Source organism: Balaenoptera physalus, assembly GCF_965194825.1.
Source record: "Balaenoptera physalus genome assembly, chromosome: X".
Lineage (NCBI taxonomy): Eukaryota > Metazoa > Chordata > Mammalia > Artiodactyla > Balaenopteridae > Balaenoptera > Balaenoptera physalus.
In genome coordinates, this window is record NC_138903.1 from 23932163 (window position 1) to 23956298 (window position 24136).

The window sequence follows — 24136 nt, forward strand, 5'->3', positions numbered from 1 at the left end:
AGGAAATGATCGGTTCAAATGAACACATCTTCTTCCTTTTATCTTATTGTTTTGTGAATTTTTGAATACTATTTTATATTTTTATATAGCAGGTTCTTATTAGTTATCCATTTTATACATATCAGTGTAAATATTTGAATCCCAATTTCCGAATTCATCACACAACGACTACCACACCACCACTTCCCCCTTTGGTGGCCGTATGTGGGTTCTCCACATCTGTGTATCAATTCAATTCTGCAAACCGATTCATCTGTACCATCTTTCTAGGATGCATATATATGCATTTATATATGGTATCTGTTTTTCTCTTTCTGACTGACTTCACTCTGTATGACAGTCTCTAGATCCATCCACGCCTTTACCACTGAACCAACTTAGTTCCTTTTTATGGCTGAGTAATATTCCATGGTATATACGTACCTCATCTTCCTTATCCATTCGCCTGTGGATGGGCATTTAGGTTGTTTCCATGACCTGGCTATAGTAAATACTACTACAATGAACATTGGGGTGCATGTGACTTTTAGAACTATGGTTTTCTCTTGGTGTATGCCCTGTAGTGGGTTCGCTGGGTCATATGGCAATTCTGTTTTTCGTTTTTTAAGGATCCTCTTTACTGTTCTCCATATTGGCTGTGTCAGTTTACTTTCCCAACAACAGTGCAAGAGTATTCTCTTTGCTCCACACCCTGTGCAGCAGTTGTTGTTTGTTGATTTTTCTGATGATGCCCGTTCTAAATGGTGTGAGGTGATACCTCAGTGTAGTTTTGATGTGCATCTCTCTAATAATTAGTGACGTTGAGCAGGTTTTGATGTGTTTGTCGGCCAGCTGTATGTTTTCTTTGGAGAATTGTCTATTTAGGTCTTCTGCCCATTTTTCGATTGGGTTGTTCGTTTGTTTAATACCAAGCTGCATGGGCTCTTTATATATTTTGGCGATTAATCCTTAGTCCGTTGATCCGTACGCAAATATTTTTCCCATTCTGAGGGCTGTCCTTTGGTCTTGCTTGTCGTTTCCTGTGTGTAGCAAAAGCTTTTAAGTTTCATTAGGTCCCACTTGTTTATTTTTGTTTTTATTTCCATTACTCTAGGAGGTGGATTAAAAAAGATCTTGCCGTGATTTATGTCAAAGCGTGTTATTGCTATGTTTTCCTCTAAGAGTTTTATAGTATCCTGTCTTACGTTTAGGTCTCTGTTCCATTTTGAGTTGATTTCTGTGTACGGTGCTTGGGAGTGTTCTAATTTCATTCTTTTACATGTGTCTGTCCAGTTTTCCCAGCACCACTTATTGTAGAGACTGTCTTTTCTCCATTGTGGATTCTTGTCTACTTTGTCATAGATTAGTTGACCATAGGTGCGTGGCTTTATCTCTGGGCTTTCTATCCTGTTGCATTGATCTATATTTCTGTTTTTGTGCCAGTCCCATCATGTCTTGATTCCTGTAGCTTTGTAGTACAGTCTGAAGTCGGGCAGTCTGATTCCTCCAGCTCTGTTTTTTGCTCTCAAAGTGCTTCGGCTCTTCCAGGTTTTTTGTGTCTCCATACAAATTTTAAGATTTTTTGGGGTCTAGTTCTGGAAAAAATGCCATTGGTAATTTGAGAGGGATTGCATTGAATATGTAGATTGCTTTCGTAGTATAGTCATTTTCACAACATTGATTCTTCCAATCCAAGAACATCGTATCACTCTCCATCTGTTTGTATCTTCTTCAATTTCCTTCTTCCGTGTCATAGTTTTCAGCATACAGATCTTTTGTCTCCCTAGGTAAGTTTATTCGTAGGTAATTTATTCTTTCTGTTGCAATGGTTAATGGGAGTGTTTCCTTCATTTCTCTGTCAGATTTTTCTTCATTAATGTATAGGAATGCAAGGGATTTCTGTGCATTCATTTTCTATCATGCAACGTTACCAAATCCATGGAGTAGCTCTAGTTGTTTTCTGGTGGCATCTTTAGGATTCTCTAAGTATAGTGTCATGTCATCTGCACAGAGTGACAGTGTTACTTCTTCTTTTCCAACTTGTGTTCCTTTCATTTCTTTTGCTGCTCTGACTGCTGTGGCTAAAACTTCCAAAACTATGTTGAATAATAGTGGTGAGAGTGGTCATCCTTGTTTGTTCCTGATATTAGAGGACATGCTTTCAATTATTCACCATTGAGAATGTTTGCTGTGGGTTTGTCGTATATGGCCTTGATTAAGTGGAGTGAGGTTCCCTCTCTGCCCACTTTCTGGAGGTTTTTTATCAGAAATGTGTGTTGCAATTTGTCACAAGCTTTTCTGCATCGATTGACATGATCATACGTTTTTTCCTCTTCACTTTGTTCATAGGGTGTATCACATTGATTTGCGTATATTGAAGAATCCTTGCATCCCTGGGATCAATCCCACTTGATCATGAGGTATGATACTTTTAATGTGGTATTGGATTCTGTTTGCTACTATTTTGTTGAGCAGCTTTGCATCTATGTTCATCAGTGATATCGGTGTGTAACTTTAGTTCTTTGTACTGTATTTGTCTGGTTTTGGTATCAGGGTGATGGTGGCCTCATAGAAAGAGTTTGGGAGTGTTCCTTCTTCGCCAATTTTTTGGAAGAGTTGGAGAAGGATGGGTGTTAGGTCTTTTCTCCATGTTGGATAGAATTATCCTGTGAAACTACCTGTCCTGGACTTTTGTTTGTTGGACGATTGTTAATCACAGTTGCAAGTTCATTACTCGTCCTGGGTCTGTTCATAGTTTCTATTTTTTCCTGTTTCAGTCTTGGAAGGTTGTACCTGTCTAAGAATTTGTGCATTTCTTCCAGATTGTCCATTTTATCTGCATAGATTTGTTTATAGTAATCTCTTACGAAGTTTTATATTTCTGTGTTGTCCGTGGTAACTTCTTTTTCATTTCTAATTTTATTGATTGCAGTCCTCTCCCTCTTTTTCTCGGTGAGTCTGGCTAAAGGTATATCAATATTGTTTACCTTCTCAAAGAACCAGCTTTTACTTTTACTGATCCTTGCTATTGTTTTCTTTGTTGCTATTTCAGTTCTTTCTTTCTTTTTTTTCTGCCTTTTTATTGACAGCCCCAACTACCTTCAGAGTTTGTTGTCTATTTAAGAAATGATCGGTTCAAATGAACATATCTTCTTCCTTTTATCTTATTGTTTTTTGAATTTTTCAATATTATTTTATTTTCTTGTACAGTAGGTACTTATTAGTTATCCATTTTATACATATCAGTGTATATATTTGAATCCCAATTTCCGAATTCATCACACAATAACTACCACACCCCCACTTTCCCCCTTTGGTGGCCATACGTGGGTTCTCCACATCTGTGTATCAATTCAATCCTGCAAACCGGTTCATCTGTTCCATTTTTCTAGGTTGCATATATATGCGTTTATATACGATATCTGTTTTTCTCCTTCTGACTGACTTCACTCTGTATGACAGTCTATAGATCCATCCACACCTGTACCAATGAACCAACTTAGTTCCTTTTTATGGCTGAGTAATATTCCATGGTATATATGTACCTCATCTTCTTTATCCATTAGCTTGTGCATGGGCATTTAGGTTGTTTTCATGACCTGGCTATTGTAAATACTGCTACAATGAACATTGGGGTGCATGTGACTTTTAGAACTATGGTTTTCTCTTGGTGTATGCCCTGTAGTGGGTTCTCTGGGTCGTATGGCAATTCTGTTTTTCGTTTTTTAAAGGAACCTCTTTACTGTTCTCCATAGTGGTTGTATCAATTTACATTCCCAACAACAGTGCAAGAGTATTCTCTTTGCTCCACACCCTGTCCAGCAATTGTTGTTTGTTGATTTTCTGATGATGCCCGTTCTAAATGGTGTGAGGTGATACCTCAGTGTAGTTTTGATGTGCATCTCTCTAATAATTAGTGACGTTGAGCAGGTTTTGATGTGCTTGTTGGCCAGCTGTGTGTCTTCTTTGTAGAATTGTCTATTTAGGTCTTCTGCCCATTTTTCGATTGGGTTGTTCGTTTGTTTAATACCGAGCTGCATGAGCTCTTTATATATTTGAGATTAATCCTTAGTCCGTTGATCCGTATGCAAATATTTCTCCCATTCTGCGGGCTGTCCTTTGCTCTTGTTTGTCGTTTCCTGTGTGTAGCAAAAGCTTGTAAGTTTCATTAGGTCCCACTTGTTTCTTTTTGTTTTTATTTCCATTACTCTAGGAGGTGGATTAAAAAATACACTGCCGTGATTTATGTCAAAGCGTGTTATTCCTGTGTTTTCCTCTAAGAGTTTTATAGTATCCTGTCTTACGTTTAGGTCTCTGCTGCATTTTGAGTTGATTTCTGTGTACGGTGTTTGGGAGTGTTCTAATTTCATTCTTTTACATGTGTCTGTCCAGTTTTCCCAGCACCACTTATTGTAGACACTGTCTTTTCTCCATTGTGGATTCTTGCCTCCTTTGTCTTAGATTAGTTGACCATAGGTGCGTGGCTTTATCTCTGGGCCTTCTATCCTGTTGGATTGATCTATATTTCTGTTTTTGTGCCAGTCCCATTCTGTCTTCATTCCTGTAGCTTTGTAGTACTGTCTGAAGTCGGGCAGTCTGATTCCTCCAGCTCTGTTTTTTTCCCTCAAAGTGCTTCGTCTCTTCAGTGTTTTTTGTGTCTCCATACAAATTTTAAGATTTTTTAGTTCTAGTTCTGGAAAGAATGCCATTGGTAATCTGAGAGGGATTGCATTGAATATGTAGATTGCTTTCGTAGTATAGTCATTTTCACAACATTGATTCTTCCAATCCAAGAACATGGTATCTCTCTCCATGTGTTTGTATCATCTTCAATTTCGTTCTTCAGTGTAATAGTTTTCAGCATACAGATCTTTTGTCTCCCTACGTAGGTTTATTCCTAGGTATTTTATTCTTTCTGTTGTAATGGTTAATGGGAGTGTTTCCTTCATTTCTCTTTCAGAATTTTTTTCATTAATGTATTGGAATGCAAGGGATTTCTGTGCATTCATTTTCTATCGTGCAACGTTACCAAATCCATGGATTAGCTCTAGTAGTTTTCTGGTGGCATCTTTAGGATTCTCTAAGTATAGTGTCATGTCATCTGCATAGAGTGACAGTGTTACTTCTTTCCCAACTTGTGTTCCGTTTATTTCTTTTGCTGCTCTGACTGCTGTGGCTAGAACTTCCAAAACTATGTGGAATAATATTGGTGAGAGTGGTCATCCTTGTGTTGTTCCTCATATTAGAGGACATGCTTTCAGTTTTTCACCATTGAGGATGTTTGCTGTGGGTTTGTCGTATATGGCCTTGATTAACTTGAGTGAGGTTCCCTCTCTGCCCACTTTCTGGAGTGATTTTATCAGAAATGTGTGTTGAAATTTGTTACAAGCTTTTCTGCATCTATTGACATGATCATACGTTTTTTCCTCTTCGCTTTGTTAATAGGGTGTATCACATTGATTTTCGTATATTGAAGAATCCTTGCATCCCTGGAATTAATCCCACTTGATCATGAGGTATGATACTTTTAATGTGGTATTGGATTCTGTTTGCTACTATTTTGCTGAGCAACTTTGCATCTACGTTCATCACTGATATCAGTGTGTAACTTTAATTTTTTGTACTACCTTTGTCTCGTTTCGGTATCAGGGTGAGGGTAGCCTCATAGAAAGAGTTTGGGAGTGTTCCTCCCTTTCCCATTTTTTGGAAGAGTTTGAGAAGGATGGGTGTTAAGTCTTTTCTCCATGTTGGATAGAATTAACCTGTGAAACCACCAGTCCTGGACTTTTGTTTGTTGGACGATTTTCAATCAGAGTTGCAAGTTCATTACTCGTACTGGGTCTGTTCATAGTTTCTATTTTTTCCTGGTTCAGTCTTGGAAGGTTGTACCTGTCTAAGAATTTGTGCATTTCTTCCAGATTGTCCATTTTATCAGCATAGAGTTGCTTGTAGTAGTCTCTTACGAAGTTTCATAGTTCTCTGTTGTCCGTGGTAACTTCTTTTTCATTTCTAATTTTATTGATTGCAGTCCTCTCCCTCTTTTTCTCGGTGAGTCTGGCTAAAGGTATATCAATATTGTTTACCTTCTCAACGAACCAGCTTTTACTTTTATAGATCCTTGCTATTGTTTTCTTTGTTGCTGTTTCAGTTCTTTTTTTCTTTTTTCTCTACCTTTTTACTGACAACCCCAACTACCTTCAGAGTTTGTTGTCTATTTAGGAAATGATCGGTTCAAATGAACACATCTTCTTCCTTTTCTCTTATTGTTTTTTGAATTTTTGAATATTATTTTATATTTTTATACAGCACGTACTTATTAGTTATCCATTTTATACATATCAGTGTATATATGTCAATCCCAATTTCCCAATTCATCACACAACGACTACCACAGCCCCACTTTCCCCCTTTGGTGGCCATACGTGGATTCTCCACATCTGTGTATCAATTCAATCCTGCAAACCGGTTCATCTGTACCATCTTTCTAGGTTGCATATATATGCGTTTATATACGGTATCTGTTTTTCTCTTTCTGACTGACTTCACTCTGTATGACAGTCTCTAGATCCATCCACGCCTGTACCACTGAACCAACTTAGTTCCTTTTTATGGCTGAGTAATATTCCATGGTATATATGTACCTCATCTTCTTTATCCATTCGCCTGTGGATGGGCATTTAGGTTGTTTCCATGACCTGGCTATAGTAAATACTGCTTCAATGAACATTGGGGTGCATGTGACTTTTAGAACTATGGTTTTCTCTTGGTATATGCCCTGTAGTGGGTTCGCTGGGTCGTATGGCAATTTTGTTTTTCGTTTTTGAAGGAACCTCTTTACTGTTCTCCATAGTGGCTGTATCAGTTTATATTCCCAACAGCAGTGCAAGTGTATTCTCTTTGCTCCACACCCTGTCCAGCAATTGTTGTTTGTTGATTTTCTGATGATGCCCGTTCTAAATGGTGTGAGGTGATACCTCAGTGTAGTTTTGATGTGCATCTCTCTAATAATTACTGACGTTGAGCAGGTTTTGATGTGCTTGTTGGCCAGCTGTGTGTCTTCTTTCGAGAATTGTCTATTTAGGTCTTCTGCCCTTTTTTCGATTGGGTTGTTCGTTCGTTTAATACCGAGCTGCATGTGCTGTTTATATATTTTGGAGGTTAATCCTTAGTCCGTTGATTCGTACACAAATATTTTTCCCATTCTGCGGGTTGTCCTTTAGTCTTGTTTGTCGTTTCCTGTGTGTAGCAAAAGCTTTTAAGTTTCATTAGGTCCTACTTGTTTATTATTGTTTTTATTTCCATTACTCTAGGAGGTGGATTAAAAAAGATCTTGCCGTGATTTATGTCAAAGCGTGTTATTGCTATGTTTTCCTCTAAGAGTTTTATAGTATCCTGTCTTACGTTTAGGTCTCTGTTCCATGTTGAGTTGATTTCTGTGTACGGTGTTTGGGAGTGTTCTAATTTCATTCTTTTACATGTGTCTGTCCAGTTTTCCCAGCACCACTTATTGTAGAGACTGTCTTTTCTCCATTGTGGATTCATGTCTACTTTGTCATAGATTAGTTGACCATAGGTGCGTGGCTTTATCTCTGGGCTTTCTATCCTGTTGCATTGATCTATATTTCTGTTTTTGTGCCAGTCCCATCATGTCTTGATTCCTGTAGCTTTGTAGTACAGTCTGAAGTCGGGCAGTCTGATTCCTCCAGCTCTGTTTTTTGCTCTCAAAGTGCTTCGGCTCTTCCAGGTTTTTTGTGTCTCCATACAAATTTTAAGATTTTTTTGGGTCTAGTTCTGGAAAAAATGCCATTGGTAATTTGAGAGGGATTGCATTGAATATGTAGATTGCTTTCGTAGTATAGTCATTTTCACAACATTGATTCTTCCAATCCAAGAACATCGTATCACTCTCCATCTGTTTGTATCTTCTTCAATTTCCTTCTTCCGTGTCATAGTTTTCAGCATATAGATCTTTTGTCTCCCTAGGTAAGTTTATTCGTAGGTAATTTATTCTTTCTGTTGCAATGGTTAATGGGAGTGTTTCCTTCATTTCTCTGTCAGATTTTTCTTCATTAATGTATAGAAATGCAAGGGATTTCTGTGCATTCATTTTCTATCATGCAACGTTACCAAATCCATGGAGTAGCTCTAGTTGTTTTCTGGTGGCATCTTTAGGATTCTCTAAGTATAGTGTCATGTCATCTGCACAGAGTGACAGTGTTACTTCTTCTTTTCCAACTTGTGTTCCTTTCATTTCTTTTGCTGCTCTGACTGCTGTGGCTAAAACTTCCAAAACTATGTTGAATAATAGTGGTGAGAGTGGTCATCCTTGTTTGTTCCTGATATTAGAGGACATGCTTTCAATTATTCACCATTGAGAATGTTTGCTGTGGGTTTGTCGTATATGGCCTTGATTAAGTGGAGTGAGGTTCCCTCTCTGCCCACTTTCTGGAGGTTTTTTATCAGAAATGTGTGTTGCAATTTGTCACAAGCTTTTCTGCATCGATTGACATGATCATACGTTTTTTCCTCTTCACTTTGTTCATAGGGTGTATCACATTGATTTGCGTATATTGAAGAATCCTTGCATCCCTGGGATCAATCCCACTTGATCATGAGGTATGATACTTTTAATGTGGTATTGGATTCTGTTTGCTACTATTTTGTTGAGCAGCTTTGCATCTATGTTCATCAGTGATATCGGTGTGTAACTTTAGTTCTTTGTACTGTATTTGTCTGGTTTTGGTATCAGGGTGATGGTGGCCTCATAGAAAGAGTTTGGGAGTGTTCCTTCTTCGCCAGTTTTTTGGAAGAGTTGGAGAAGGATGGGTGTTAGGTCTTTTCTCCATGTTGGATAGAATTATCCTGTGAAACTACCTGTCCTGGACTTTTGTTTGTTGGACGATTGTTAATCACAGTTGCAAGTTCATTACTCGTCCTGGGTCTGTTCATAGTTTCTAGTTTTTCCTGTTTCAGTCTTGGAAGGTTGTACCTGTCTAAGAATTTGTGCATTTCTTCCAGATTGTCCATTTTATCTGCATAGATTTGTTTATAGTAATCTCTTACGAAGTTTTATATTTCTGTGTTGTCCGTGGTAACTTCTTTTTCATTTCTAATTTTATTGATTGCAGTCCTCTCCCTCTTTTTCTCGGTGAGTCTGGCTAAAGGTATATCAATATTGTTTACCTTCTCAAAGAACCAGCTTTTACTTTTACTGATCCTTGCTATTGTTTTCTTTGTTGCTATTTCAGTTCTTTCTTTCTTTTTTTTCTGCCTTTTTATTGACAGCCCCAACTACCTTCAGAGTTTGTTGTCTATTTAAGAAATGATCGGTTCAAATGAACATATCTTCTTCCTTTTATCTTATTGTTTTTTGAATTTTTCAATATTATTTTATTTTCTTGTACAGTAGGTACTTATTAGTTATCCATTTTATACATATCAGTGTATATATTTGAATCCCAATTTCCGAATTCATCACACAATAACTACCACACCCCCACTTTCCCCCTTTGGTGGCCATACGTGGGTTCTCCACATCTGTGTATCAATTCAATCCTGCAAACCGGTTCATCTGTTCCATTTTTCTAGGTTGCATATATATGCGTTTATATACGATATCTGTTTTTCTCCTTCTGACTGACTTCACTCTGTATGACAGTCTATAGATCCATCCACACCTGTACCAATGAACCAACTTAGTTCCTTTTTATGGCTGAGTAATATTCCATGGTATATATGTACCTCATCTTCTTTATCCATTAGCTTGTGCATGGGCATTTAGGTTGTTTTCATGACCTGGCTATTGTAAATACTGCTACAATGAACATTGGGGTGCATGTGACTTTTAGAACTATGGTTTTCTCTTGGTGTATGCCCTGTAGTCGGTTCTCTGGGTCGTATGGCAATTCTGTTTTTCGTTTTTTAAAGGAACCTCTTTACTGTTCTCCATAGTGGCTGTATCAATTTACATTCCCAACAACAGTGCAAGAGTATTCTCTTTGCTCCACACCCTGTCCAGCAATTGTTGTTTGTTGATTTTCTGATGATGCCCGTTCTAAATGGTGTGAGGTGATACCTCAGTGTAGTTTTGATGTGCATCTCTCTAATAATTAGTGACGTTGAGCAGGTTTTGATGTGCTTGTTGGCCAGCTGTGTGTCTTCTTTGTAGAATTGTCTATTTAGGTCTTCTGCCCATTTTTCGATTGGGTTGTTCGTTTGTTTAATACCGAGCTGCATGAGCTCTTTATATATTTGAGATTAATCCTTAGTCCGTTGATCCGTATGCAAATATTTCTCCCATTCTGCGGGCTGTCCTTTGCTCTTGTTTGTCGTTTCCTGTGTGTAGCAAAAGCTTGTAAGTTTCATTAGGTCCCACTTGTTTCTTTTTGTTTTTATTTCCATTACTCTAGGAGGTGGATTAAAAAATATACTGCCGTGATTTATGTCAAAGCGTGTTATTCCTGTGTTTTCCTCTAAGAGTTTTATAGTATCCTGTCTTACGTTTAGGTCTCTGTTGCATTTTGAGTTGATTTCTGTGTACGGTGTTTGGGAGTGTTCTAATTTCATTCTTTTACATGTGTCTGTCCTGTTTTCCCAGCACCACTTATTGTAGAGACTGTCTTTTCTCCATTGTGGATTCTTGTCTACTTTGTCATAGATTAGTTGACCATAGGTGCGTGGCTTTATCTCTGGGCTTTCTATCCTGTTGCATTGATCTATATTTCTGTTTTTGTGCCAGTCCCATCATGTCTTGATTCCTGTAGCTTTGTAGTACAGTCTGAAGTCGGGCAGTCTGATTCCTCCAGCTCTGTTTTTTGCTCTCAAAGTCCTTCGGCTCTTCCAGGTTTCTTGTGTCTCCATACAAATTTTAAGATTTTTTTGGGTCTAGTTCTGGAAAAAATGCCATTGGTAATTTGAGAGGGATTGCATTGAATATGTAGATTGCTTTCGTAGTATAGTCATTTTCACAACATTGATTCTTCCAATCCAAGAACATCGTATCACTCTCCATCTGTTTGTATCATCTTCAATTTCCTTCTTCCGTGTCATAGTTTTCAGCATACAGATCTTTTGTCTCCCGAGGTAAGTTTATTCATAGGTAATTTATTCTTTCTGTTGCAATGGTTAATGGGAGTGTTTCCTTCATTTCTCTTTCAGATTTTTCTTCATTAATGTATAGGAATGCAAGGGCTTTCTGTGCATTCATTTTCTATCATGCAACGTTAGCAAATCCATGGAGTAGCTCTAGTTGTTTTCTGGTGGCATCTTTAGGATTCTCTAAGTATAGTGTCATGTCATCTGCAAAGAGTGACAGTGTTACTTCTTCTTTTCCAACTTGTGTTCTTTTTATTTCTTTTGCTGCTCTGACTGCTGTGGCTAAAACTTCCAAAACTATGTGGAATAATAGTGGTGAGAGTGGTCATCCTTGTCTTGTTCCTGATATTAGAGGACATGCTTTCAATTATTCACCATTGAGAATGTTTGCTGTGGGTTTGTCGTATATGGCCTTGATTAACTTGAGTGAGGTTCCGTCTCTGCCCACTTACTGGAGGGTTTTTATCATAAATGTGTGTTGAAATTTGTCACAAGCTTTTCTGCATCGATTGACATGATCATATGGATTTTCCTCTTCGCTTTCTTCATAGGGTGTATCACATTGAATTGTGTGTATTGAACAATCCTTGCATCCCTGGGATCAATCCCACTTGATCATGAGGTATGCCACTTTTAATGTGGTATTGGATTCTGTTTGCTACTATTTTGTTGAGCAGCTGCGCATCTATGTTCATCAGTGATATCGGTGTGTAACTTTAGTTTTTTGTACTACCTTTGTCTGCTTTGAGTATCAGGTTGATGGTGGCCTCATAGAAAGAGTTTGGGAGTGTTCCTCCCTTGCCCATTTTTTGGAAGAGTTTGAGAAGGATGGGTGTTAAGTCTTTTCTCCATGTTGGATAGAATTATCCTGTGAAACCATCTGTCCTGGACTTTTGTTTGTTGGACGATTTTCAATCAGAGTTGCAAGTTCATTACTCGAACTGGGTCTGTTCATAGTTTCTATTTTTTCCTGTTTCAGTCTTGGAAGGTTGTACCTTTCTAAGTATTTGTGCATTTCTTCCAGATTGTCCATTTTATCAGCATAGAGTTGCTTCTAGTAGTCTCTTACTAAGTTTTATATTTCTGTGTTGTCCGTGGTAACTTCTTTTTCATTTCTAATCTTATTGATTGCACTCCTCTCCCTCTTTTTCTTGGTGAGTCTGGCTAAAGGTATGTCAATACTGTTTACCTTGTAAAAGAACCAGCTTTTACTTTTATTGATCCTTGCTATTGTTTTCTTTGTTGCTGTTTCAGTTCTTTCTTTCTCTTTTCTCTACCTTTTTATTGACAGCCCCAACTACCTTCAGAGTTTGTTGTCTATTTAGGAAATGATCGGTTCAAATGAACACATCTTCTTCCTTTTATCTTATTGTTTTGTGAATTTTTGAATACTATTTTATATTTTTATATAGCAGGTTCTTATTAGTTATCCATTTTATACATATCAGTGTAAATATTTGAATCCCAATTTCCGAATTCATCACACAACGACTACCACACCACCACTTCCCCCTTTGGTGGCCGTATGTGGGTTCTCCACATCTGTGTATCAATTCAATTCTGCAAACCGATTCATCTGTACCATCTTTCTAGGATGCATATATATGCATTTATATATGGTATCTGTTTTTCTCTTTCTGACTGACTTCACTCTGTATGACAGTCTCTAGATCCATCCACGCCTTTACCACTGAACCAACTTAGTTCCTTTTTATGGCTGAGTAATATTCCATGGTATATACGTACCTCATCTTCCTTATCCATTCGCCTGTGGATGGGCATTTAGGTTGTTTCCATGACCTGGCTATAGTAAATACTACTACAATGAACATTGGGGTGCATGTGACTTTTAGAACTATGGTTTTCTCTTGGTGTATGCCCTGTAGTGGGTTCGCTGGGTCATATGGCAATTCTGTTTTTCGTTTTTTAAGGATCCTCTTTACTGTTCTCCATATTGGCTGTATCAGTTTACTTTCCCAACAACAGTGCAAGAGTATTCTCTTTGCTCCACACCCTGTGCAGCAGTTGTTGTTTGTTGATTTTTCTGATGATGCCCGTTCTAAATGGTGTGAGGTGATACCTCAGTGTAGTTTTGATGTGCATCTCTCTAATAATTAGTGACGTTGAGCAGGTTTTGATGTGTTTGTCGGCCAGCTGTATGTTTTCTTTGGAGAATTGTCTATTTAGATCTTCTGCCCATTTTTCGATTGGGTTGTTCGTTTGTTTAATACCAAGCTGCATGGGCTCTTTATATATTTTGGCGATTAATCCTTAGTCCGTTGATCCGTACGCAAATATTTTTCCCATTCTGAGGGCTGTCCTTTGGTCTTGCTTGTCGTTTCCTGTGTGTAGCAAAAGCTTTTAAGTTTCATTAGGTCCCACTTGTTTATTTTTGTTTTTATTTCCATTACTCTAGGAGGTGGATTAAAAAAGATCTTGCCGTGATTTATGTCAAAGCGTGTTATTGCTATGTTTTCCTCTAAGAGTTTTATAGTATCCTGTCTTACGTTTAGGTCTCTGTTCCATTTTGAGTTGATTTCTGTGTACGGTGCTTGGGAGTGTTCTAATTTCATTCTTTTACATGTGTCTGTCCAGTTTTCCCAGCACCACTTATTGTAGAGACTGTCTTTTCTCCATTGTGGATTCTTGTCTACTTTGTCATAGATTAGTTGACCATAGGTGCGTGGCTTTATCTCTGGGCTTTCTATCCTGTTGCATTGATCTATATTTCTGTTTTTGTGCCAGTTCCATCATGTCTTGATTACTGTAGCTTTATAGTACAGTCTGAAGTCGGGCAGTCTGATTCCTCTAGCTCTGTTTTTTGCTCTCAAAGTGCTTCGGCTCTTCCAGGTTTTTTGTGTCTCCATACAAATTTTAAATTTTTTTGGGTCTAGTTCTGGAAAAAATGCCATTGGTAATTTGAGAGGGATTGCATTGAATATGTAGATTGCTTTCGTAGTATAGTCATTTTCACAACATTGATTCTTCCAATCCAAGAACATCGTATCACTCTCCATCTGTTTGTATCATCTTCAATTTCCTTCTTCCGTGTCATAGTTTTCAGCATACAGATCTTTTGTCTCCCTAGGTAAGTTTATTCGTAGGTAATTTATTCTTTCTGTTGCAATGGTTAATGGGAGTGTTTCCTTCATTTCTCTTTCAGATTTTTCTTCATTAATGTATAGGAATGCAAGGGATTTCTGTGCATTCATTTTCTATCATGCAACGTTACCAAATCCATGGAGTAGCTCTAGTTGTTTTCTGGTGGCATCTTTAGGATTCTCTAAGTATAGTGTCATGTCATCTGCACAGAGTGACAGTGTTACTTCTTCTTTTCCAACTTGTGTTCCTTTCATTTCTTTTGCTGCTCTGACTGCTGTGGCTAAAACTTCCAAAACTATGTTGAATAATAGTGGTGAGAGTGGTCATCCTTGTTTGTTCCTGATATTAGAGGACATGCTTTCAATTATTCACCATTGAGAATGTTTGCTGTGGGTTTGTCGTATATGGCCTTGATTAAGTGGAGTGAGGTTCCCTCTCTGCCCACTTTCTGGAGGTTTTTTATCAGAAATGTGTGTTGCAATTTGTCACAAGCTTTTCTGCATCGATTGACATGATCATACGTTTTTTCCTCTTCACTTTGTTAATAGGGTGTATCACATTGATTTGCGTATATTGAAGAATCCTTGCATCCCTGGGATCAATCCCACTTGATCATGAGGTATGATACTTTTAATGTGGTATTGGATTCTGTTTGCTACTATTTTGTTGAGCAGCTTTGCATCTATGTTCATCAGTGATATCGGTGTGTAACTTTAGTTCTTTGTACTGTATTTGTCTGGTTTTGGTATCAGGGTGATGGTGGCCTCATAGAAAGAGTTTGGGAGTGTTCCTTCTTCGCCAATTTTTTGGAAGAGTTGGAGAAGGATGGGTGTTAGGTCTTTTCTCCATGTTGGATAGAATTATCCTGTGAAACTACCTGTCCTGGACTTTTGTTTGTTGGACGATTGTTAATCACAGTTGCAAGTTCATTACTCGTCCTGGGTCTGTTCATAGTTTCTATTTTTTCCTGTTTCAGTCTTGGAAGGTTGTACCTGTCTAAGAATTTGTGCATTTCTTCCAGATTGTCCATTTTATCTGCATAGATTTGTTTATAGTAATCTCTTACGAAGTTTTATATTTCTGTGTTGTCCATGGTAACTTCTTTTTCATTTCTAATTTTATTGATTGCAGTCCTCTCCCTCTTTTTCTCGGTGAGTCTGGCTAAAGGTATATCAATATTGTTTACCTTCTCAAAGAACCAGCTTTTACTTTTACTGATCCTTGCTATTGTTTTCTTTGTTGCTATTTCAGTTCTTTCTTTCTTTTTTTTCTGCCTTTTTATTGACAGCCCCAACTACCTTCAGAGTTTGTTGTCTATTTAAGAAATGATCGGTTCAAATGAACATATCTTCTTCCTTTTATCTTATTGTTTTTTGAATTTTTCAATATTATTTTATTTTCTTGTACAGTAGGTACTTATTAGTTATCCATTTTATACATATCAGTGTATATATTTGAATCCCAATTTCCGAATTCATCACACAATAACTACCACACCCCCACTTTCCCCCTTTGGTGGCCATACGTGGGTTCTCCACATCTGTGTATCAATTCAATCCTGCAAACCGGTTCATCTGTTCCATTTTTCTAGGTTGCATATATATGCGTTTATATACGATATCTGTTTTTCTCCTTCTGACTGACTTCACTCTGTATGACAGTCTATAGATCCATCCACACCTGTACCAATGAACCAACTTAGTTCCTTTTTATGGCTGAGTAATATTCCATGGTATATATGTACCTCATCTTCTTTATCCATTAGCTTGTGCATGGGCATTTAGGTTGTTTTCATGACCTGGCTATTGTAAATACTGCTACAATGAACATTGGGGTGCATGTGACTTTTAGAACTATGGTTTTCTCTTGGTGTATGCCCTGTAGTGGGTTCTCTGGGTCGTATGGCAATTCTGTTTTTCGTTTTTTAAAGGAACCTCTTTACTGTTCTCCATAGTGGCTGTATCAATTTACATTCCCAACAACAGTGCAAGAGTATTCTCTTTGCTCCACACCCTGTCCAGCAATTGTTGTTTGTTGATTTTCTGATGATGCCCGTTCTAAATGGTGTGAGGTGATACCTCAGTGTAGTTTTGATGTGCATCTCTCTAATAATTAGTGACGTTGAGCAGGTTTTGATGTGCTTGTTGGCCAGCTGTGTGTCTTCTTTGTAGAATTGTCTATTTAGGTCTTCTGCCCATTTTTCGATTGGGTTGTTCGTTTGTTTAATACCGAGCTGCATGAGCTCTTTATATATTTGAGATTAATCCTTAGTCCGTTGATCCGTATGCAAATATTTCTCCCATTCTGCGGGCTGTCCTTTGCTCTTGTTTGTCGTTTCCTGTGTGTAGCAAAAGCTTGTAAGTTTCATTAGGTCCCACTTGTTTCTTTTTGTTTTTATTTCCATTACTCTAGGAGGTGGATTAAAAAATATACTGCCGTGATTTATGTCAAAGCGTGTTATTCCTGTGTTTTCCTCTAAGAGTTTTATAGTATCCTGTCTTACGTTTAGGTCTCTGTTGCATTTTGAGTTGATTTCTGTGTACGGTGTTTGGGAGTGTTCTAATTTCATTCTTTTACATGTGTCTGTCCTGTTTTCCCAGAACCACTTATTGTAGAGACTGTCTTTTCTCCATTGTGGATTCTTGTCTACTTTGTCATAGATTAGTTGACCATAGGTGCGTGGCTTTATCTCTGAGCTTTCTATCCTGTTGCATTGATCTATATTTCTGTTTTTCTGCCAGTTCCATCATGTCTTGATTCCTGTAGCTTTGTAGTACAGTCTGAAGTCGGGCAGTCTGATTCCTCCAGCTCTGTTTTTTGCTCTCAAAGTCCTTCGGCTCTTCCAGGTTTCTTGTGTCTCCATACAAATTTTAAGATTTTTTGGGGTCTAGTTCTGGAAAAAATGCCATTGGTAATTTGAGAGGTATTGCATTGAATATGTAGATTGCTTTCGTAGTATAGTCATTTTCACAACATTGATTCTTCCAATCCAAGAACATCGTATCACTCTCCATCTGTTTGTATCATCTTCAATTTCCTTCTTCCGTGTCATAGTTTTCAGCATACAGATCTTTTGTCTCCCGAGGTAAGTTTATTCATAGGTAATTTATTCTTTCTGTTGCAATGGTTAATGGGAGTGTTTCCTTCATTTCTCTTTCAGATTTTTCTTCATTAATGTATAGGAATGCAAGGGCTTTCTGTGCATTCATTTTCTATCATGCAACGTTAGCAAATCCATGGAGTAGCTCTAGTTGTTTTCTGGTGGCATCTTTAGGATTCTCTAAGTATAGTGTCATGTCATCTGCAAAGAGTGACAGTGTTACTTCTTCTTTTCCAACTTGTGTTCTTTTTATTTCTTTTGCTGCTCTGACTGCTGTGGCTAAAACTTCCAAAACTATGTGGAATAATAGTGGTGAGAGTGGTCATCCTTGTCTTGTTCCTGATATTAGAGGACATGCTTTCAATTATTCACCATTGAGAATGTTTGCTGTGGGTTTGTCGTATATGGCCTTGATTAACTTGAGTGAGGTTCCCTCTCTGCCCACTTACTGGAGGGTTTTTATCATAAATGTGTGTTGAAATTTGTCACAAGCTTTTCTGCATCGATTGACATGATCATATGGATTTTCCTCTTCGCTTTCTTCATAGGGTGTATCACATTGAATTGTGTGTATTGAACAATCCTTGCATCCCTGGGATCAATCCCACTTGATCATGAGGTATGCCACTTTTAATGTGGTATTGGATTCTGTTTGCTACTATTTTGTTGAGCAGCTGCGCATCTATGTTCATCAGTGATATCGGTGTGTAACTTTAGTTTTTTGTACTACCTTTGTCTGCTTTGAGTATCAGGTTGATGGTGGCCTCATAGAAAGAGTTTGGGAGTGTTCCTCCCTTGCCCATTTTTTGGAAGAGTTTGAGAAGGATGGGTGTTAAGTCTTTTCTCCATGTTGGATAGAATTATCCTGTGAAACCATCTGTCCTGGACTTTTGTTTGTTGGACGATTTTCAATCAGAGTTGCAAGTTCATTACTCGAACTGGGTCTGTTCATAGTTTCTATTTTTTCCTGTTTCAGTCTTGGAAGGTTGTACCTTTCTAAGAATTTGTGCATTTCTTCCAGATTGTCCATTTTATCAGCATAGAGTTGCTTCTAGTAGTCTCTTACTAAGTTTTATATTTCTGTGTTGTCCGTGGTAACTTCTTTTTCATTTCTAATCTTATTGATTGCACTCCTCTCCCTCTTTTTCTTGGTGAGTCTGGCTAAAGGTATGTCAATACTGTTTACCTTGTAAAAGAACCAGCTTTTACTTTTATTGATCCTTGCTATTGTTTTCTTTGTTGCTGTTTCAGTTCTTTCTTTCTCTTTTCTCTACCTTTTTATTGACAGCCCCAACTACCTTCAGAGTTTGTTGTCTATTTAGGAAATGATCGGTTCAAATGAACACATCTTCTTCCTTTTATCTTATTGTTTTGTGAATTTTTGAATACTATTTTATATTTTTATATAGCAGGTTCTTATTAGTTATCCATTTTATACATATCAGTGTAAATATTTGAATCCCAATTTCCGAATTCATCACACAACGACTACCACACCACCACTTCCCCCTTTGGTGGCCGTATGTGGGTTCTCCACATCTGTGTATCAATTCAATTCTGCAAACCGATTCATCTGTACCATCTTTCTAGGATGCATATATATGCATTTATATATGGTATCTGTTTTTCTCTTTCTGACTGACTTCACTCTGTATGACAGTCTCTAGATCCATCCACGCCTTTACCACTGAACCAACTTAGTTCCTTTTTATGGCTGAGTAATATTCCATGGTATATACGTACCTCATCTTCCTTATCCATTCGCCTGTGGATGGGCATTTAGGTTGTTTCCATGACCTGGCTATAGTAAATACTACTACAATGAACATTGGGGTGCATGTGACTTTTAGAACTATGGTTTTCTCTTGGTGTATGCCCTGTAGTGGGTTCGCTGGGTCATATGGCAATTCTGTTTTTCGTTTTTTAAGGATCCTCTTTACTGTTCTCCATATTGGCTGTATCAGTTTACTTTCCCAACAACAGTGCAAGAGTATTCTCTTTGCTCCACACCCTGTGCAGCAGTTGTTGTTTGTTGATTTTTCTGATGATGCCCGTTCTAAATGGTGTGAGGTGATACCTCAGTGTAGTTTTGATGTGCATCTCTCTAATAATTAGTGACGTTGAGCAGGTTTTGATGTGTTTGTCGGCCAGCTGTATGTTTTCTTTGGAGAATTGTCTATTTAGGTCTTCTGCCCATTTTTCGATTGGGTTGTTCGTTTGTTTAATACCAAGCTGCATGGGCTCTTTATATATTTTGGCGATTAATCCTTAGTCCGTTGATCCGTACGCAAATATTTTTCCCATTCTGAGGGCTGTCCTTTGGTCTTGCTTGTCGTTTCCTGTGTGTAGCAAAAGCTTTTAAGTTTCATTAGGTCCCACTTGTTTATTTTTGTTTTTATTTCCATTACTCTAGGAGGTGGATTAAAAAAGATCTTGCCGTGATTTATGTCAAAGCGTGTTATTGCTATGTTTTCCTCTAAGAGTTTTATAGTATCCTGTCTTACGTTTAGGTCTCTGTTCCATTTTGAGTTGATTTCTGTGTACGGTGCTTGGGAGTGTTCTAATTTCATTCTTTTACATGTGTCTGTCCAGTTTTCCCAGCACCACTTATTGTAGAGACTGTCTTTTCTCCATTGTGGATTCTTGTCTACTTTGTCATAGATTAGTTGACCATAGGTGCGTGGCTTTATCTCTGGGCTTTCTATCCTGTTGCATTGATCTATATTTCTGTTTTTGTGCCAGTTCCATCATGTCTTGATTACTGTAGCTTTATAGTACAGTCTGAAGTCGGGCAGTCTGATTCCTCTAGCTCTGTTTTTTGCTCTCAAAGTCCTTCGGCTCTTCCAGGTTTCTTGTGTCTCCATACAAATTTAAAATTTTTTGGGATCTAGTTCTGGAAAAAATGCCATTGGTAATTTGAGAGGGATTGCATTGAATATGTAGATTGCTTTCGTAGTATAGTCATTTTCACAACATTGATTCTTCCAATCCAAGAACATCGTATCACTCTCCATCTGTTTGTATCATCTTCAATTTCCTTCTTCCGTGTCATAGTTTTCAGCATACAGATCTTTTGTCTCCCTAGGTAAGTTTATTCGTAGGTAATTTATTCTTTCTGTTGCAATGGTTAATGGGAGTGTTTCCTTCATTTCTCTTTCAGATTTTTCTTCATTAATGTATAGGAATGCAAGGGATTTCTGTGCATTCATTTTCTATCATGCAACGTTACCAAATCCATGGAGTAGCTCTAGTTGTTTTCTGGTGGCATCTTTAGGATTCTCTAAGTATAGTGTCATGTCATCTGCACAGAGTGACAGTGTTACTTCTTCTTTTCCAACTTGTGTTCCTTTCATTTCTTTTGCTGCTCTGACTGCTGTGGCTAAAACTTCCAAAACTATGTTGAATAATAGTGGTGAGAGTGGTCATCCTTGTTTGTTCCTGATATTAGAGGACATGCTTTCAATTATTCACCATTGAGAATGTTTGCTGTGGGTTTGTCGTATATGGCCTTGATTAAGTGGAGTGAGGTTCCCTCTCTGCCCACTTTCTGGAGGTTTTTTATCAGAAATGTGTGTTGCAATTTGTCACAAGCTTTTCTGCATCGATTGACATGATCATACGTTTTTTCCTCTTCACTTTGTTCATAGGGTGTATCACATTGATTTGCGTATATTGAAGAATCCTTGCATCCCAGGGATCAATCCCACTTGATCATGAGGTATGATACTTTTAATGTGGTATTGGATTCTGTTTGCTACTATTTTGTTGAGCAGCTTTGCATCTATGTTCATCAGTGATATCGGTGTGTAACTTTAGTTCTTTGTACTGTATTTGTCTGGTTTTGGTATCAGGGTGATGGTGGCCTCATAGAAAGAGTTTGGGAGTGTTCCTTCTTCGCCAATTTTTTGGAAGAGTTGGAGAAGGATGGGTGTTAGGTCTTTTCTCCATGTTGGATAGAATTATCCTGTGAAACTACCTGTCCTGGACTTTTGTTTGTTGGACGATTGTTAATCACAGTTGCAAGTTCATTACTCGTCCTGGGTCTGTTCATAGTTTCTATTTTTTCCTGTTTCAGTCTTGGAAGGTTGTACCTGTCTAAGAATTTGTGCATTTCTTCCAGATTGTCCATTTTATCTGCATAGATTTGTTTATAGTAATCTCTTACGAAGTTTTATATTTCTGTGTTGTCCATGGTAACTTCTTTTTCATTTCTAATTTTATTGATTGCAGTCCTCTCCCTCTTTTTCTCGGTGAGTCTGGCTAAAGGTATATCAATATTGTTTACCTTCTCAAAGAACCAGCTTTTACTTTTACTGATCCTTGCTATTGTTTTCTTTGTTGCTATTTCAGTTCTTTCTTTCTTTTTTTTCTGCCTTTTTATTGACAGCCCCAACTACCTTCAGAGTTTGTTGTCTATTTAAGAAATGATCGGTTCAAATGAACATATCTTCTTCCTTTTATCTTATTGTTTTTTGAATTTTTCAATATTATTTTATTTTCTTGTACAGTAGGTACTTATTAGTTATCCATTTTATACATATCAGTGTATATATTTGAATCCCAATTTCCGAATTCATCACACAATAACTACCACACCCCCACTTTCCCCCTTTGGTGGCCATACGTGGGTTCTCCACATCTGTGTATCAATTCAATCCTGCAAACCGGTTCATCTGTTCCATTTTTCTAGGTTGCATATATATGCGTTTATATACGATATCTGTTTTTCTCCTTCTGACTGACTTCACTCTGTATGACAGTCTATAGATCCATCCACACCTGTACCAATGAACCAACTTAGTTCCTTTTTATGGCTGAGTAATATTCCATGGTATATATGTACCTCATCTTCTTTATCCATTAGCTTGTGCATGGGCATTTAGGTTGTTTTCATGACCTGGCTATTGTAAATACTGCTACAATGAACATTGGGGTGCATGTGACTTTTAGAACTATGGTTTTCTCTTGGTGTATGCCCTGTAGTGGGTTCTCTGGGTCATATGGCAATTCTGTTTTTCGTTTTTTAAAGGAACCTCTTTACTGTTCTCCATAGTGGCTGTATCAATTTACATTCCCAACAACAGTGCAAGAGTATTCTCTTTGCTCCACACCCTGTCCAGCAATTGTTGTTTGTTGATTTTCTGATGATGCCCGTTCTAAATGGTGTGAGGTGATACCTCAGTGTAGTTTTGATGTGCATCTCTCTAATAATTAGTGACGTTGAGCAGGTTTTGATGTGCTTGTTGGCCAGCTGTGTGTCTTCTTTGTAGAATTGTCTATTTAGGTCTTCTGCCCATTTTTCGATTGGGTTGTTCGTTTGTTTAATACCGAGCTGCATGAGCTCTTTATATATTTGAGATTAATCCTTAGTCCGTTGATCCGTATGCAAATATTTCTCCCATTCTGCGGGCTGTCCTTTGCTCTTGTTTGTCGTTTCCTGTGTGTAGCAAAAGCTTGTAAGTTTCATTAGGTCCCACTTGTTTCTTTTTGTTTTTATTTCCATTACTCTAGGAGGTGGATTAAAAAATACACTGCCGTGATTTATGTCAAAGCGTGTTATTCCTGTGTTTTCCTCTAAGAGTTTTATAGTATCCTGTCTTACGTTTAGGTCTCTGCTGCATTTTGAGTTGATTTCTGTGTACGGTGTTTGGGAGTGTTCTAATTTCATTCTTTTACATGTGTCTGTCCAGTTTTCCCAGCACCACTTATTGTAGACACTGTCTTTTCTCCATTGTGGATTCTTGCCTCCTTTGTCTTAGATTAGTTGACCATAGGTGCGTGGCTTTATCTCTGGGCCTTCTATCCTGTTGGATTGATCTATATTTCTGTTTTTGTGCCAGTCCCATCCTGTCTTGATTCCTGTAGCTTTGTAGTACTGTCTGAAGTCGGGCAGTCTGATTCCTCCAGCTCTGTTTTTTTCCCTCAAAGTGCTTCGTCTCTTCAGTGTTTTTTGTGTCTCCATACAAATTTTAAGATTTTTTAGTTCTAGTTCTGGAAAGAATGCCATTGGTAATTTGAGAGGGATTGCATTGAATATGTAGATTGCTTTCGTAGTATAGTCATTTTCACAACATTGATTCTTCCAATCCAAGAACATGGTATCTCTCTCCATGTGTTTGTATCATCTTCAATTTCGTTCTTCAGTGTAATAGTTTTCAGCATACAGATCTTTTGTCTCCCTACGTAGGTTTATTCCTAGGTATTTTATTCTTTCTGTTGTAATGGTTAATGGGAGTGTTTCCTTCATTTCTCTTTCAGAATTTTTTTCATTAATGTATTGGAATGCAAGGGATTTCTGTGCATTCATTTTCTATCGTGCAACGTTACCAAATCCATGGATTATCTCTAGTAGTTTTCTGGTGGCATCTTTAGGATTCTCTAAGTATAGTGTCATGTCATCTGCATAGAGTGACAGTGTTACTTCTTTCCCAACTTGTGTTCCGTTTATTTCTTTTGCTGCTCTGACTGCTGTGGCTAGAACTTCCAAAACTATGTGGAATAATATTGGTGAGAGTGGTCATCCTTGTGTTGTTCCTCATATTAGAGGACATGCTTTCAGTTTTTCACCATTGAGGATGTTTGCTGTGGGTTTGTCGTATATGGCCTTGATTAACTTGAGTGAGGTTCCCTCTCTGCCCACTTTCTGGAGTGATTTTATCAGAAATGTGTGTTGAAATTTGTTACAAGCTTTTCTGCATCTATTGACATGATCATACGTTTTTTCCTCTTCGCTTTGTTAATAGGGTGTATCACATTGATTTTCGTATATTGAAGAATCCTTGCATCCCTGGAATTAATCCCACTTGATCATGAGGTATGATACTTTTAATGTGGTATTGGATTCTGTTTGCTACTATTTTG